General features: G+C 35.0%; 1 long non-coding RNA gene across 1 annotated transcript in view; it reads right to left on the reverse strand.

Annotated features, from left to right (window-relative positions):
* The window catches only part of LOC311429878, a 105,962-nt gene extending 90,052 nt beyond the window's left edge, over window positions 1-15,910 (reverse strand). The window contains exons 1-2 of the long non-coding RNA XR_014688436.1: window positions 15,828-15,910; window positions 8,128-8,224 (exon numbers count right to left, since the gene is read on the reverse strand). This is a non-coding gene — a long non-coding RNA (uncharacterized lncRNA). The remainder of the gene's footprint in view (window positions 1-8,127; window positions 8,225-15,827) is intronic.
* Window positions 15,911-17,429: the final 1,519 nt, after the last annotated feature.

Genomic DNA, 17,429 nt, shown 5'->3' on the forward strand with positions numbered 1-17,429 from the left:
AATTGATGGAAAAATATAGAAGATATAATCATGACTGCCTGTTTTATTTTCAGCTAAAGCCCTGCATCTTTCACTTGCTTGAGATAAAAGGCATATACACATGTAGTTTGCACCACCAAGGAGATCTCCTTTAAATTTAGATGGAGTCCTATTAAATATTTAAGGTGACACTCATTGTACTGGTTCTGCTGCACCAAGTTAAATCTGACATTAGGGAAAACTTTAGAACTTTACTGCTACTCTGGTTACACTGCTGAAACCAAGAAAAGATTTTCTACTTCTACTTCAGCTACTTCATGAAGATTCTGTAAGTTCTTTTAGACAAAGAATAAGCTCAGTGTTTTCTAAAGATACATTTTATATATTGAAAGCTTATATACATTCGTTAAATAAAAATGGATGATCAGAATAATGACCCATCTGTTTCTCTTTTAGTGATTTGGGAGTCCTATTTTTGATTTGTTAATGAGCTCTTTAATGGATTGGTTAATGGATTACCAGAAGGTAGTAATAAGATGTCTTCCCCCTCCTTTTTTTTTTTTTTTTTTTTTTTTTTTTTTTTTTGTGTTATTGTGTTAATTTATGGATTCACTTTTTGGTAGTGTTACGTTAAAGAGTAAGGAAGTTTGGCAGGACCTAAAGCCCACTCCAGCTTCTCCTCAGATATCAGAGGGGCTGGGTGCAGCTGGGCTTGTAGTGCCAAACTGGGCATCACTCTGAATCAAAGTCTAGTCACATTCAATATATTACATTATCATGATCACAGATGGACAAATAGCACAACACACTTTCAGTCCAGTAAATGACTGGTGTAGTTTATTGAAGCAAGAGTAGTACAGGTTATTTTGGACTGCCAATGAACAATGTAGAGATATAAATAGCAGACTCTTAAATGTATAGTCTTATTTGTAGGTTCTCTAGAATCGGTAAAATTTGTCAGTCATTGCTTAAGACTTTTTTTTTTTTTTTTAAATCTGTTTGCCTCCTTGCTTAACTGTAATAATAATGACTTGCAGCAAACTTGGTAGACTTTTTTGAAAATTAGAGTGGTAATTCATCCAAAATTAGGACACCTAAATATAGAGCTCTATATGAAGGTGCTGTACTCAGCACTGGTGAGGCCACACCTGGAGTACTGTATCCAGTTCTGGATCCCCCAATACAAGAGAGACCTAGACATACTTGAAAGAGTCCAGTGGAGGGCTACAAAATAACTGAAGGATTGGAGCACTTCTATGAGGAGAGGCTGAGAGAGACTGTTCAGCCTGGAGAAGAGGAGGCTCGGGGCAGGGGGGTATCTTACCAATGTATAAAAACACATGAAGGTGCAAACAGGATGGAGCCAGGCTCTTTTCAGTACTGGGACAAGTACTGAATGCAACGAGCACAAACTGAAACACAAGAGGTTCTGTCTGAACATCAAGAAACACTTATTGTACAGGGGACTGAGTACAGGCTCTGTTTCCTGAAGAAGTAGTGAATCTCCTTGGAGATCTTCAAAAGCTGCCTAGATGTAGTCCTGGGCAAGCAGCTTTAGGTGCCACTGCTTGAGCCTGGGGGTTGGACCAGGTGACCTCCAGGGATCCCTTCCAACTTTAACCATTCTGTTGTTCTGTGTCTACACGGAAGTCAGGTGCAAAAGTTCCTTGGGATCCAGGTGTATTTCCAGAACAGTCTCAAACTTGTAAAAACAATGTCAGGCTATATCCTTATTTCTGGATAAAGTGGAGATGTAATATCAGTACACAAGACACTTGAAAGAGTTCATCCATACTTATGAAAGACGAACTGAAGCTGAGGAGGGCTACTGTAAAAATTGAGAAATTTGAGAGTTTTATGGCAAGAAATTAAAAGCTTAGCCTGTCAAAATGAAGGCCAGAAAGGATGCACTTTATAAGTATAAATACATCCTTTGGATTAGCATGATCGAAAAACTCCTTCTCTGGCCTCAGCCTCAAAGATGCATAAATATATTTGCATTTAAAATGTAATAGATCACAACAATGCACAACAAAGCTTTTGGGAGGCACAGAAAACTTTTTTTTTTTTTTTTTTAAGGGAAAGTTTTATTAACTCAAGTTGTGCTTTTGTAGGTATTTGGTAATTTGTTTTTGCTTGGGTTTGTTTTTCTTGTGTTAGTCACATAACCTTTGGTCACCTATGAATTTGAGCAAAGCAAATTCACACACACTGCTAAAGCAAAGCAAGATTATGTCACAATATGTCAGGAAGTAAAACAGGATATAATCAGAATATGTCAGATATTTTCAGGAATATTATCAGGAAAATATGGGGCTTGAGTAAAAAACATGAAGTCTAGCATATCTTAGGCAGACAGACATTATTCTGTATGATACAAAAGCACAGTTATGCTAATAATAAAATTTTGTATGAACATCAGCATGGTCTCCAGATTACTACAAAAGGATAATGCCATTTTAATAAAGAAACATTTTAATATATGGTCTAATAGATAAACCTGTGCCCAGTTATACTGACTGTTAAATCAAGTCTAATTTAAACTAGAAAAAAAAGGTAAATTTTACCAGAGGGGATTTTTGATATTGGAAAAATATATATATATATTAATGGTTCAGTTGATTGTTATGACTGAACTTTTTTTTAGAAAAATTATGTTATTACATGTGTGATTTTTTTTTTGGGGGGGGAGGGGTTGGCGCAGGGAGGAAGGGGAAAAATTGGCTGGTTGGTTGTTTGTTTTTCTGGAAGCTGTGTTTCAATCCAAATGTCAAAACAAGGAAGTACTACTCCTGTTCCACACAGAGGATCAAGTTAAGTTGTTATAATCATTCCTGTTGGCCTTGCAAATCTAGAAATCTAGATAAAGTATAGAAATCTATATATATATTCTGTTAAGTGCACTGAGCATTTTTAGCTAGTGAATACTACCTATCATAGTGCAATATTGTCTGTTAAATGTATACATTTCAGAGGTCTTAGAAAAATGTTACATTACCATAGAAGTTAGAAATTTGTAAACTTAATCAAAATAAAAGATATTTGGGCACTGCAGGAAGAACCAAGGATAGTAGTATGAACCAAGGATCTGTAGTATGAAGTATTAAGATTTGATATTCCATTTCAGACTGTCATATATAGTATAATGAAGGTAGTGATGCTTTATTTCCTCCAATTTTATATGGCTTTTTCAAAAATGACTTGTACCATATCTTTAATATTAGCAATTTAAATCCCTATAAAATACTATTACTAATTCATTTTGGGACTCTTTCATTGGTCCTGAAATATTTCTTCCAGCTTAGTAAGTGAAAATATATCAAAGAGTGACATAAATAATACTAACACATTTAAACAATGAAATACCGTTAAAAAATACTTTTTAAGCATGCTAGTCAGTGTGGGAAAAATGACCATCTCTTTTGCTTTACTGACTGCTTTGCACAATTAAAAAGGGCTTGAATTTTTCTGGTGTTTGACTTTTTTAACTTTTTACTTTTTGTTAAGAAATGACAAGAAGCAAGTAAAGACCATCTATATTCTCATAGATAATGGAAAACCTACTGAGACTCACTGCAGTTTCTTCCATCAAAGAAGGATGGGACAGACATGCAAGAAAGATGGTACTTTTTTTTTTTTTTTTAATCAATGAGATGTACTATGAGAAAATTCCATTGCAAAGATAATATACAGATATCGAGAAATAAAATATTGAGAGATTTATAGAGACAAAACAATGCTAAGAACTAAAAATTGAAACAGAATTAACATTAATCAAAATGAAGTATCTATTAACATAAAAATAATGAGGTGGAATGATAGAACATAAAGCTTTTTTACAATTACTTAATCATAAGCAATCATAAGGAGACATTTCTGTCTTCTATAAGTTTCACTTGAAGACTGATGACAGAAATGTAGTGTACTTGTCATACAGGTAATTGATTCACTACTTTGCTGTTCACAAACATATGAAGAATTTCATTCAAAGTGCTGTAACCTTCACAGAAACAGAAGAGAAACCTAGTTATCCACACTTCTTTTTACCTATACCTTGTTCGTTTTTTGTTTGTTTGTTTGTTTTGAAGGTTATGGTGACCCCTCAGTTCAAATTAAAAATTAAATTAAATTAAATTACAAATAAAATAAAAACAAAAAACAACCAACCAACCAAACCCAAAAGAAAACAAAATAACAATATCAACAACAGCAAAACCACCCTTGTTTCCCTTTAGTTAAATTGAAACTTTTCTGATTAATTTCAGATTTACTTGAAAAAGAAAGCTACTGATGAGATTAATGATCATTTTCTATTCTTGAATGAAAATGAGCTTCTGTATAAAACATTTTTTTTTTCCTAATATAGTAGACTGAGGGGAAACTGTAATTATAGGTTTGTTATCCTTTTGCAGAGCCACTCTCAGTCCTGCTCTTAAGGGAGAAGGCAACACCAGAGAATTTGAACATCTTCTAGCTGTTCTTTGCATCCTAATAATAGAACTAGCTTTTAGAAAATAGCCACTAATTGCTTATTGCTAATTAATATTCTTTGAAGTTTTTTTTTCCTCTTTCCTTTAATCTTTTTGTTTATTTAGCTCTGTCCTTGATTCATATTTTACCTAGAGAAAACCAAAAGCACACAGAGAAAAATACTGTCTAGAAAAAATAAAAAAGAATAGCATTTATCTCACCTCTGGTCTCTAGAAATCCAGAAATCCTGCATCCATTCTAGTTATTTAAGTTTCTCCCACAGTTAATGAAGAAAGAACATAACCCTTCAGGGACTGACTTCTGCCACTACATGTTTTAAAAATATGAACAACTTATGAAGATACCTATCTGCATTATGTGTGGTAGCCGCTTCCATCACTAATTTAAACAAGACACCTGACTTTTAGTTGGTTAAAATTAGATGAAAATAATCTCATAGGTAACAGTAAGAATGAATTGGAAATGTTTTATTCTTCAGGGCATGGTGCCTAAACGTTTACTTTGCATGATGCCTCTGTCCCCCCAGAATCTAAAACCTTGAACCACTTCTTAAAGATAGGCACCTACAAGAATGATCAAATCATGCTAGACTTCTGGTGTCCCTTTTAACATTCAAAACTTAAACTTTTAAAAAGAAATCAAAAAAAAAAAAAAACAAAAGTTTCCTTGACGTTTCAGCAGTGATGTTATAATTAATGATCTAAGTCAAGCACTGTGTGGTTTGCTTTGAAAACTTAAGATGTGATAGTATAGTGTACTAGACAAGTCTTTACATTAAAGTTCAAAAGTATGAGATATCCCATGATGATTTTGATTTTCAGTTTCTCCATCTGATTAATACAGATAAGGTGTTTAACAAGTCTGAAGTCTCTTTCAGATCTTTTAAATCTCATAATAGACAAAAATGTCTTTGCTGGATAAATTAAAGTATTTCCTTTTTCTCACCAGCAAAAGGAAAAGAAAATCAAAAACAAGATACATATTATAAAAATCTGAAACGCACACAGTATAGGTTAATAAACATGTTGAGTTAAGAGATCTGTGTGCTCTACACCTACCCCAAGCTTCAGCGATGTCCACACCACCAAAGAGGAAATCAGACAAAAATGCCAGGAGACCTTGATGGAAGAACAAGAAGCTCCTGGCCAAACTCAGTCACAAAAAGGAAGTGTACGTAGGGTGGAAGCAACAATGGGGCACCTGGGAAGAATACAGAAGCATCATTCAAAGCATCTAGGGGTGAAGGTAGGAAAACTGAAGTCCAAATAGAATTAAATCTGACTAGGGATGTCAAAAATGAGACAGGTCTATTTAACCATATAGAATGATAGAAGCACAAAATGCCTTGGAATGGAAGAGACCTTAAAAATCATCTACACCAACCCCCTTCCATAGACTGGGGCTCTAACATTTCAGTAACTTTTTATTAGACAAGAAACATCTGTAACTATTAAAAAAAAAAAAAAAAAAAAAAAAAAAAAAAAGTGTGACCAGGAAAAGACAGAGTTCATTACATAGCTTAGTGGTGTCACAAATAGTATGCAAACACAGATACTGGTTAGTATATCAATTATATCCTAAACAGAAAATCTCTCACTAGGTCAGACTATCCAAAGTCCCATCCAAATCTTTGAACATTTTCAGGGAGGGGGCATCATCAGCCTCCCCAAGAAGCCTGTTCCAGGGCCTCACCACCCTCACAGAGAAGAATTTCTTCTTAAAGAAAATAACTTCCTAAATAATTTCTGCCTAACTAAATCTACCCCCTTTAAGTTTAAAGTCATTACACATAGTCCTGTCAGTATATGCCCTTGTAAAAAGTCTCAATCTTTCTTATAAGCCCCCTGTAAGTATCAAAAGGCTGCAATTAGGTGTCCCTGGAGCCTTCTTTTCTATAGGCTAAACAAGGGCAAATGTAGAGTCCTGCACATGGGGAAGAACAGCACCAGGCACCACCCAGCTGGAAAGCGGTCTGGAAGAAAAGGGCCTGGGAGTCCTGGTGCACACCAAGTTGAACATGAGCTAACAATACGCCCTTGCTGCAAAGAAGGCTGCTGACATTCTTGGCTGCATTAGGTAAAGTATTGCCAGCTGGTCAAAGGAGGTGATCCTTTCCTTCTCCTTAGCATGAGTGAGGCCACACCATGGAGTTCTGTGTCTAATTCTGGGCCCCCCAGTAAAAGATGGACATATTGGAGAAAGTCCAAACAAAGGGCCACAAAGATGGTTAAAGGACTGGAGCATTTCTCCTGTGAGGATAGACTGAGAGAGCTGGGACAGTTTACCCTAGGGAAGAGAAGGCTATTGATGAGATCTAGTCCATGTCTATAAATATCTGAAGGGAGAGTGCAATGAGGACAGAGCCAGGCTCTTTCCAGTGGTGCTCAGTATCAATACAAGAGGCAGTGGGCAGAAAAACAGGAACACAGCCCATTTCATCTGAATATCAACTATCTTCCTCACTTGTTGTATTATTTCCTAATCGAAACATTTTTCTGAAATATATAATTCCTAAAGTAATTTGCCTTTTGGGGAAGAGATGCATTTTTGTTTGTTTGTTTGTTTGTTTGTTTGTTGTTGTTTTTGTGTGTGTGTGTGTTTATTTTTGCTTTGGGCGTTTTGTTTTTGTTTTCATTTTTAACATGACATTGCCAGTCTGTTCTGTTGATAGTTTTTAGTCCCTGACCTCAAGAACAGAATAATGACAATAATAGCTATTATCACTAAAAAAATAATAATTTTAGAAATATTCTCAAGCATATGGCAACAAACCCCAAAGGTAAATATTTAATGAAACTGGTCAGACACAAATGCTTGTTGTAGTTTAACCCTGGCAGGCTAAGTACCACACGGCTGCTTGCTAACTCTCCCCTGGTGGGATGGCGGAGACAATCAGAAAGGTAAAAGTGTAAGAACTCATGGGTTGAAATAAAGACAGTTTGAGAGGTAAAGAAAAAGCTGCACACAAGCAAAGTCAAACGAGGAATTTATTTGCTATTTCCCATCAGCAGGCAGGTGTTCAGCCAATTGCAAGAAAGCAGGGCTCATCACGCATAACGGTTTCTTGGAGATACAAACACCATCACTTCAAATGTTCACCCCTTCCTCCTTCCTTACCCCAACTTTCATTGCTGGGCGTGATACCATATGGTGTGGATTATCTCTTTGGCCAATCTAGGTCAGTCATCCTGGATGTGTCCCCTCCCAACTCCTTGTACAACCCAAGCCTCCTCACTGGCAAGGAAGTATGAGAAGCTGAAAAGTCTTTGTCTCTGTGTAAGCATTGCTCTGCAACAACTATGAACATTGGTGTACTATCACAACTATTTTCATCAAAAATCCAAAACACAGCACTGTGTGAGCCTCTTCAAAAAAAAATGAACTCTGTCCCAGCCAAAAACGTGACAATGTTCTGTCTTAAACTCTAAATGTAAGATTGAGAAGACTAATAAACAGATGAACTGAAAGCTTGCAGGTGTTTTTTGCACTTCTGTAGATACCATTCAGGAGGAATGGGGTTCCTCCTGAGCTTCACCAAAGAAAAGTCAAAAACCCAGATCTCCCTAAGGTTTCTAAGAATGAATTTTATATAGAATTCCAAAGAACAACTACAAGAATAAATATGTTATATGGATGAGACAGCTGCATCAGTACTACCTGCATAACACCAGTCTTTGACGTCCCTCTCCTTCAGGAGTAAGCCTGGCAGAAAACACGTATGAACTTGAATCCACATGAGAAGTTGGGAAGTGACCTGGAGAGGCAATATTATATGGTAGTAACCTTACCATTCTGCGGAATCAACCCAAATTTAGGCACATCTTTTCAACTATAAAAAAAGTTTTATTTAATAGCCATCCTTATATAATTTATCACTGAAAGACTGAAAGGAATTTCTTGGTGGTGAATATTTTCCAGTTTGCTTTACTGTCTTTTGTCTGTACCTTTCAGAGAAGTACTTAAAAACAAACAAACAAACAAACAGTCTATCAATATATGAATTTCTGTTGATAAAAAGCATATTATTAAAGGAGCAGGCAGATAAGTGGAATGGTTAATCAAGCTAATAGTGCAGGTACCTAATTTCTATGAAAAGAGTCCTAATATGAATATCACTCATGGTTCTCTGCACATTTCTGGCAGATGTACAAATGGTCATTAATTCATAGATGAGGCTTCTGAACCTATCTGAGATTCCCTTTCACCACCAAAAGTTATTACTTTTATTATTATTTTAATACAGAAAAAGCAAAATGCTGATAAATTGACACTAACATTCTTTTTCTTTTTCTCCCTCCTGTGTCATTTTCAGCAATCCAGTGATTATTTAAGCACATAGTTCTGCAAGTGTGAACTCTTACTGCATGAGCATAGATTAATTCAAATAAACATGTGGTGCTTTTTATGTAGAGATCTACTAACAAAGAAAAATATATACAGTCATAAAATGTTAGGAATAACTAACACTAATAAATAAGAACAGAAAGACAATTTACATCTTTTATGTTTCTTCCGCAGTTTCAGTACTTACACCTTCAGTTATCCATGTATTTCCTTAAATACTGAACAAATTACTTTTACAGAGATATCCCTTATAAGTGATCTTGTTAGTCTACAAAAAAAGACTGATTTCTTAAATGAAATGTATTGTGTTTTTTGTTTGTTTCTTTCTTTCTTGGTTTTGTTGTTGTTGTCATTGTTTTAAATATGCCAGAGTGACCTTGGTAGAAATAAAGTAACTGAGATATGAGCAAAAGAATAATAAATGAATGCCTTGGTACTGAGTGGCATTGATGTGGAGAAGGGAAAAAATAAATAAAAATTCTTAAACCTCACTTTAGTTTCTATTAGAATTACTATTAGAACATTATAAAGTTCTGTGACTTATGTAGAATCTCATTTTGATCAATGCCAGTCAGCTTATGTTCAACATTCCATGACAGAAGGCCGTAAAGTTAGATCTATTCAGTTTTGCCCTGGTTGAATATGAGTCTATGGTTTATCAGAACTTAGATTTCCTCATTAGAAAAACCCTGAGGTTATATTGTTTTTCATTTTTCTTTATTGAAATAATAACAAAATAATAATAATAATAATAATAAAGACTATCATTTCTGCTCTGGTTCCATTCACAGATAGAAGTTCTTCAATAATAGTTTTTCTATCAGTATTTTGTTTGTTTGTTTGTTTTGTTGTTTTGTTTGTTTTTTGTGCTGGTTGCAGATATAATCCTTAACAGGAAATTAAAACCAAAGCAGAAGAATTAAGAAGCTCCAGGCCAAATGATTCAAAATTAAAGTCTTAGTTCAATCTTCATTTACCCTATTACATTATTTTATATACAGTATTTAAAAGAAACTTTAGTGCATACTCTCAATTTTTGAATGTACTCATAATATGATGTCAGAGTCCACTGCTCTTCTAGATATTTCATGCATGGATGGTGAAATGTTTGATATCAAAATAAAATGTATCAAATGTACTGGAAGATATTTGAAGTTAAACAGAATTCAGTTTAGAAAGAGTAATACAGTAATGTAGTGAAATCACTGTAAAAAAAAAAAAAAAAAAAAAAAGCCATTACTTTATCCAGTAAAATCACAATTCAAATGTGATTCCCATTTATCTATCCCAGTATAGACTGGTAGGTCTCTATACTCTGTATACTCACCATCATGACACAGAGCATCACCAATTGCTGAGAAGGCATACATGGGTTTTTGCCAGCTCACGCTAGTTGCTGTCTTCAAAATTCTTTTGATAGTAGTTTGTTTTTAATACTGTCCATGGGTCTGAACCATGTATTGACTCTTCTGTTTTGGTCTGGCTAATTCAGGAAGATATTTACGCTATTTTAATGACTTTAGGAAGAAACACTTGCACCACTAGTTGATCCATTCAACTGTCGACAGTTGTTCATGTAAAACAAAGACCACTCTCTGCTCCCCTTTATGTTGAGATAAAGTAGGCTTCTTAGCAACCACTGCAGTCAGTAACACTCTACATTATTCCTTGAGCTTAATGGGAACATCACCCTTGCCCACCTCCACTGAGCCTTCTAGCAATGCAGGGGGATAATCAATGAGTCACATTCCACCCCTAGGATTTTAGTAAGTTGCATGTGGTCACTTAGAAAATGATTAATCACTTTTAACTTTAGTTGCCTCACAGGCAGCCATCTAGGTTCTATCTTCATTCAATAGAAAAAGCTAGAAATTACTAAGAAGAGATGAGAACTTAAATACATATGAATAGGACAGGATAGGATAGGATAGGATAGGACAGGACAGGACAGGACAGTTCTGTTAGAAAGGATCTTTAAAGCTTACTGAGTCCAACTGCCAGACTGCTTTAGGGCTAAACAAAAGTTAAAGCATATTAATGAGGGCATTATCTCTTGAATGCTGACAGGCAGGAGGCATCAACCACCTCACTGGGAAGCCTGTTCCAGTGTTTGACCACCTTCAAGGTAAATAAATTTTCTCTATCTAGTCTGAACCTCCAACTAGACAAACCACGCGTTCTTCAGTTCTGACATGCCTTCCAGCCCTTTTGCCAGCCAAGCTGCCCCCTTCCATATGCATTCAAGTATCTCAGTATCCTTTTTATGTTGTTGAACCCAGAATAGCATGCAGTATTGAAAATGAGGCCACACCAGCACTAAATAAAGTGGGAGAAACACCTCTTTTGACTAGCTGGCTATGTTATCTTTAACTAACTCCAAAAAGCAATTTGTCTTCTTGGCTGCCAGGGCTCACTGCTGACTCATGTTGAGTCCACTGTCAACCAGCATCCCCAGATCACTTTCTGCTGAGCTGTTCTCATGTCACTCATCTTCCAGTCTGTACCCGTGTCTGGCAGTACTCTGTCCCAAGTGCAGAACCTGACATTTTCCTTTTTTGAACTTCATGCCATTGATGTTTGCCCAATTTTCCAGTCTATTTAGATCCCTCTGCAAGCCCTTCTATCCCTCCAGAGTCAACAGCACCTCCCAGTTTGGTATCATCAGTAAACTTGCTAAGGTTGCATTCATTTCCTTCATCCAGATCTTGATACAAATGTTGAACAGAACCAGCACCAGAATTGAGCCCTGAGGAACACCACTAGTGAGTGGCAGCCAGTCAGATATAGCCCCATTCATGACAACCCTTTGAGTTCTGCCATTAAGCAGAACTCATCACCCAGTCCAGCATGTACTTGTTTATCTCACAGTTAGACAATTTCTCCAGAAGGATACTGTGAGGGACAGTATCAAAAGCCTTACTAAAATCACTAAAGTCCACCGGCTTCCCTTCATCCATTAAGTGGGTGACCTTATCATAGAAGGATATTGAATTATTAACACAGGACTTTTCCCTCATGAACCCGTGTTGAGTATGTCTGATATTACCTTTATTCCTTAAATACCTTTCAGTACCACCCAGTATGATCTTCTCTATAACTTTTCCAGAGACTAGGAGTAGTTAGAGTTTTTCTGGATCTTCTGTCATGCCCTTCTGGTAGATAGGTGTAACATTGGCTAGCTTCCAGTCATCAGGCAGCTCCGCAGATTCCCAAGATAAATTAAGACGGGTCCAACTATAAAATTGGCCAACACCTTCAGTATTGGGGTGAATCCTATCAGGACCCATTGACTTATAAACATTCATCTGACGGAACCACCCATTTAAAATTCCATTGACCACAGATGGAACATCAGTGCACTCCCAGTCATGGTCCTTCAACTGTGAGGACTGGGCTGCTCATTGAATAATTCTAAAAAAATGGGGCAAAAAAGGCATTAAATACCTCCACCTTTTCCTCATCTTACCAGGTCACTATCTATTTCAAGTATCAGTCCAATGTTTTCCTTTGTCCTCTTGTTGCTGACATACTTAAAAAAGACTTTTTTGTGTTGTTGTCTGACACCATACTGGTTAAAGTCAACTCAAGTTGGACTTTGTTTTTTCTTGTTTTCTCCCTGCAGATGCAAACTGCCACTCTGTAATCCTTTTCCCTTTCCCTTTCGTTAAACCTTTCTCATCTCAAACCTCGAGTTCTCTGTGTTGTATTTTCTCCCCCTTCCTCTTTGAGGAGAGGGGAAGTGAGAGAGCAGTTGTGGTGGAGCTCAGCTGCCCACCTAAGTAAAACCACTGCAGATATTCATGTCTCTAGAATCCATCTTAAGGTTTTAGGGATCTCAATACAACTGTGAACTGGGAAATGAGCAGGTAACCAGATCTGAAAATCTCTGCTTTCAAATTCTGTCTTGAAAACACTTTTTATGTTTTTGGAATAAACATAATATCTAAAAAGTTGTGTTTGCTAATAGGAATGCATGAAGCCTTAAAAAGAAAACAGATACATTTTTTAACAAAAACAGCTTAGAACAGCTTGTATTTTTCCTCTTTCCCAAAATAATATATCCATATTAGTTACTTTAAGTAATTTATGCATTTTTAAAAGAAGAATAACCTTCTTAAGATATTTATTTTCAAATATACACATACGTGTATGTTATTACAAAGAAACATGCAGGGCTATCTTCTACAGTGGGGGTACTTGGTACTGGGAAAAAAATATTAAAATCTTATTTACTAAGTAAGCATATGTACAGTCAATTGAAAGGAAGGTTATTTTTCATTTCAGTCTAAATGGTTTGTTGTAAACAGTAGATAGATCTGATTTTGTTGTGTGTATAGACCTGATCCCTGACTGTTTAGACTTCAGGACCAATATACTGGCTTGGGTTTCTTTCCAATATGAACCTCCGTACCTGAGTTTTGTTCCAAAACAGAGTCAGGGTGGAAACAGAATAGCCTTGGGGTAGATGTGGGTTCTGGAGCACTGTCAGTATTTCCTCCAATGCAGATTCATGCATTAAGACTTCAAGACTTCAGTGGCAAGTAGTCAAATTTGACTGGCTTGGCTCTATATTTAAATTTCCTAAGAGATACTGCAGTTAAAAGTGTTGGACATTAATTGCATATGCACATCTTCACTAAAAATTGCTTAGAAAGGAAACACTGTAAAATTTTCTTCTTATTGGATCTCTCAATACAAAAGTTCTCTAATCTTTTGGCTAACCAGAACTAGTGATTTATCATTTCAGGGTTAGAATTGCCCAGAAATGGAGTCTATACACTCAAACTGAAAATATCTCATTTGAATTAAAATATAATGCAAGGGAGGGCCCTACTGGCAGAGCTTAATAAATACAACCACTGGTTTAGTAGCCTGAATAAATTACTAACTTCATAATAAAAAGAAATTAAAAATATCCTGGAATATTTGCTTCTCCACACACTTCACTTTATTAAGAAATTCAAAAATACAATAATAGAGTATGGATGCAAATCCTTATATATATAATATATATATTTATATTCCTTTATATATTTATATTCCTATATATATATGGTCAGGAAGGAATATAAATAAAATCTATTACATTTGACTAAAACATCTACACTACAGCTTCCTGCACTACACTTCTGTCATGTGTGGGTGGTATTGGGATGGCAGGTATTCTAGCAGATTTTGCACATATTTACATTGGTTCTTCTGTATAATGACATGAAAAATAGAAAAAGCAGTTGGATTTGAGTAAAGCTGTAGAAAGCAGGCCAGCAACATACCTAAGTGAACATATGTGCAAATGTTCTTATGCACATGAGAACAAATTAATTACTGGTGAAGAAAATAATAAATAAATAAAATTAAGGGAGAAAAACAACAACAAAGCTTGTCTCATTTTGCATAAGGATTTAGAAGATTTATAGTCTTTTAGAAGATTTATAGTCTTACTCATCAACTTCTGAATCAATACAAGAGAAAAAAAAAAAAGTGAAACTGCCTAACAAAAGATTACTTCATACCTACCTATGCATTGTACATTTTCTTTAATATTCCATCAAAGTATCTGAGATAGCCCAGTAAAAAGAAAATGCAACACTAAATCCTTTAAGATTGTATTGAATATTATGTTTCCATTACTTAAATCTATAAAGATATAATTGACGTTCAGTTCTAACAACAACAGTGTGCCTAAAAGGGGAAAAAAAATTATGTCAAATTTGAAAAAGAACCGACTGAGGAAAAAAAGAAAAAAGGCAGCTAGGTAGTTCTCACTGAATGAATTTCAAATAATAAGCATTTTAAAATGTGCACAAATATGAGTGTTTTGGACCAGCTCTATAATTTTTAGCAATATTATTGAAAAACAAAACAGAACAAAACAACAAAAAAAATACAGTGGAAGTGGAGAATCTCAAGCAAAATCCCCCCAGTTAATATTTTTTTTCTGGTATAACTAAGATATAAGTTAAGTGTAAATGCAAATTAATTGAGTTACCTTCTTTTAAACTGGACAAGATTCAGTACAGAACCCAAGACTGCTTCCCAGATTTTTGGTTTGGAGATATTTTCTAGCTTGAGCTTTTATTATAATTCAGTGGAGAACTAAGAGAAGATGCTTACATTACCTAAATACAACCAATCCTGCAAAAATGTGCCTCTAACTATCCTGTCTGGCCTCTGGTTCTAAGGTGAAGGTCCTACTGGATCATATTTGCTGGCCATTTGCAAACATCTCAGATACCCCAAGACAAAGAAAGTAATACACTTAGGCAGGTGGATCAAGCTCTTTCTCAGTACTGACAGTGGAATATAGAGGACAAAAAAAAATAATAAATATATATATATATATATAAATATAATATAATATATAATATTATATGTTATATATTAATATATAATATATAATAATATAATTATAAATATAATTATATTTATAATATTATATATATATATATATATATATATTTTTTTTTTTTCTGGATGAGCTCAGTTGTCCTCTATGTTCCACTGTCAGTACTGAGAAAGAGTTTGATCCACTTGCCTAAGTGTATATATATCTATATATATACATATATATGGATAGGAGATAGCCTTCAGAATCAGCAGCTATATTAACTGGATAGTCCCTGATTATAATCAAACTTTAGATGAATTAACGTCTGGATTAGTAACCATTCACTGTTTGTTCATTAGGAAAAAAATTGAGAAGTCCCTGCTGTGAATGCAGCTTTATCCTGAGAAAATATAAGGTGAGTACGAGAGCAGGTCATTCTTGGAAATGCTTATTTTGTGAGAAAGATGAACAATCAGCAATGCAGAATACAAAAACATGTAGTAAATCATTTAGAGCTTAAAGAGGTAGAACTCAAATTATCTTTACTCAAATTATCTTTAATGGAATAAGTTGGCTCATTCCAAGATTTACTTGGTTAGTAATTCACATATACATTTTCAACATATATGACTTTTTAATGGAGAAAAAATAGTAATCTACAGTGAAAATAAAGAGAAATACATACCTGAGAGCAGAACAGGAAGGTATGCAGCCAGTCTATACAGTCTTTATCACAAACCCAGTTAACAGGGTTTGTGATGAAATGCCAAGAATTTGAAAGATTGGCTGTGGTCCAGAGAAATATACATGAGGACTAAAAAAAATCATCAGCATTTACACTTATCAGAGATGCGATCATTGTCATCTTCTGTATTTTAGAAAGCTACCAATGCATATCCATCAACCTAACACACAGAGACTGTACTAATTATACATATTGATCCAGACAACTACATTCTAAATAAGATATCTATCCTACTGCTTTCAATGGTAGACTGTGTATCTGTATATTTGTATGAAAAACACCGTTTGTTTCATATCTTTTCTCATATCTTCTCATTTCCTTATCCTTTGAAATAATGTGAATCAGAGAAGACCAATCAAGGTCAGGTGTACATTATGGCATAATGATGTCAGGTGTACACAATGGCATAATGATGTTTTTGCCAGCAAGTTCCCACTTCTGTTTTTGTTTGTTTGTTTTGTTTTGTTTTGTTTTGTTTTGTTTTGTTTTGTTTTGTTTTGTTGTTTAAATTTCTGATAAGCAATGAGCTAACATTTTCACACAACTATCTAATATGAATTCAAGTCTCGCTCTCCAGTTACAGTGGTCAGCTCAGTTAGTTATTTTATGAGATATATAATTAAAGTAGAAGGAAATGGAAAAAATCTAGGCCAGATCAAGTCACTCATATAAAGCTGATTTCTACAGATGAAAGAACAGCTAATGTAGAGCCAACTTAAAGCTTCTCTTCTGTGTAAGTAAAAGTGAATTTTACTGCATGAAGTAGAGCAGAATCCGGGTTGTTTTAGAAAAGGATTGAGATGGAAAGAAAAAATAAATAAAATAAAATAAAATAAAATAAAATAAAATAAAATAAAATAAAATAAAATAAAATAAAATAAAATAAAATAAAATAAAATAGCAGAAACAGAGAAAAGACACCGTGAAGAGAAAGACTCCTGAAGAGTAGGATTATGTAAGGGGCATTAGGGATGTTGGTAGGGACAAATAGCAATAAACTAATCCTTCCTCTTCTTTTCTGTTGTTTTTATGTTTTGACAGCAGCAGCTACTGATCAGGCACACACTTTCATGAGCAGCAACTGCAATTTCTTTTGCTTTTCAAGGGTTTTGTACAGGGCAAGTACACAACTGATCTTTGTTCATTCACTTTGTTACCCTGCCTAGCAGTCTGTTGCTCTTACTAACTGCCTAACATTTCCCATACCTAAAGCCAACACTGGATGAATATAGTTCAGGATAAGGATAAATAACAAAAGTGAAGTTAAATAATGTTATTTGGTGTTCATGACATCTGAATTAAGAAGGATTTTTGAAGGTGACCAATTAAAAAATAGTGTCTTGAGGACCAACTGCACATTTTTCTAAGTTATTCCACGATACACTTTTCAGTTTATGAAGGCAGTTTTTTCTCCTTCACCACTGTATTGTGGTTTAACCTAGCCAGCAGCTAAGCACCACACAACTGTTTGCTCACCCTCCCCCCACTCTGTGGGATATGGGAGAGAATCAAAAAAATCCAAAGCCTGTGGGTTGAGATAAA

Source organism: Aythya ferina (assembly GCF_964211825.1).
Source record: "Aythya ferina genome assembly, chromosome: 1".
In the NCBI taxonomy this organism is placed as follows: Eukaryota; Metazoa; Chordata; class Aves; order Anseriformes; family Anatidae; genus Aythya; species Aythya ferina.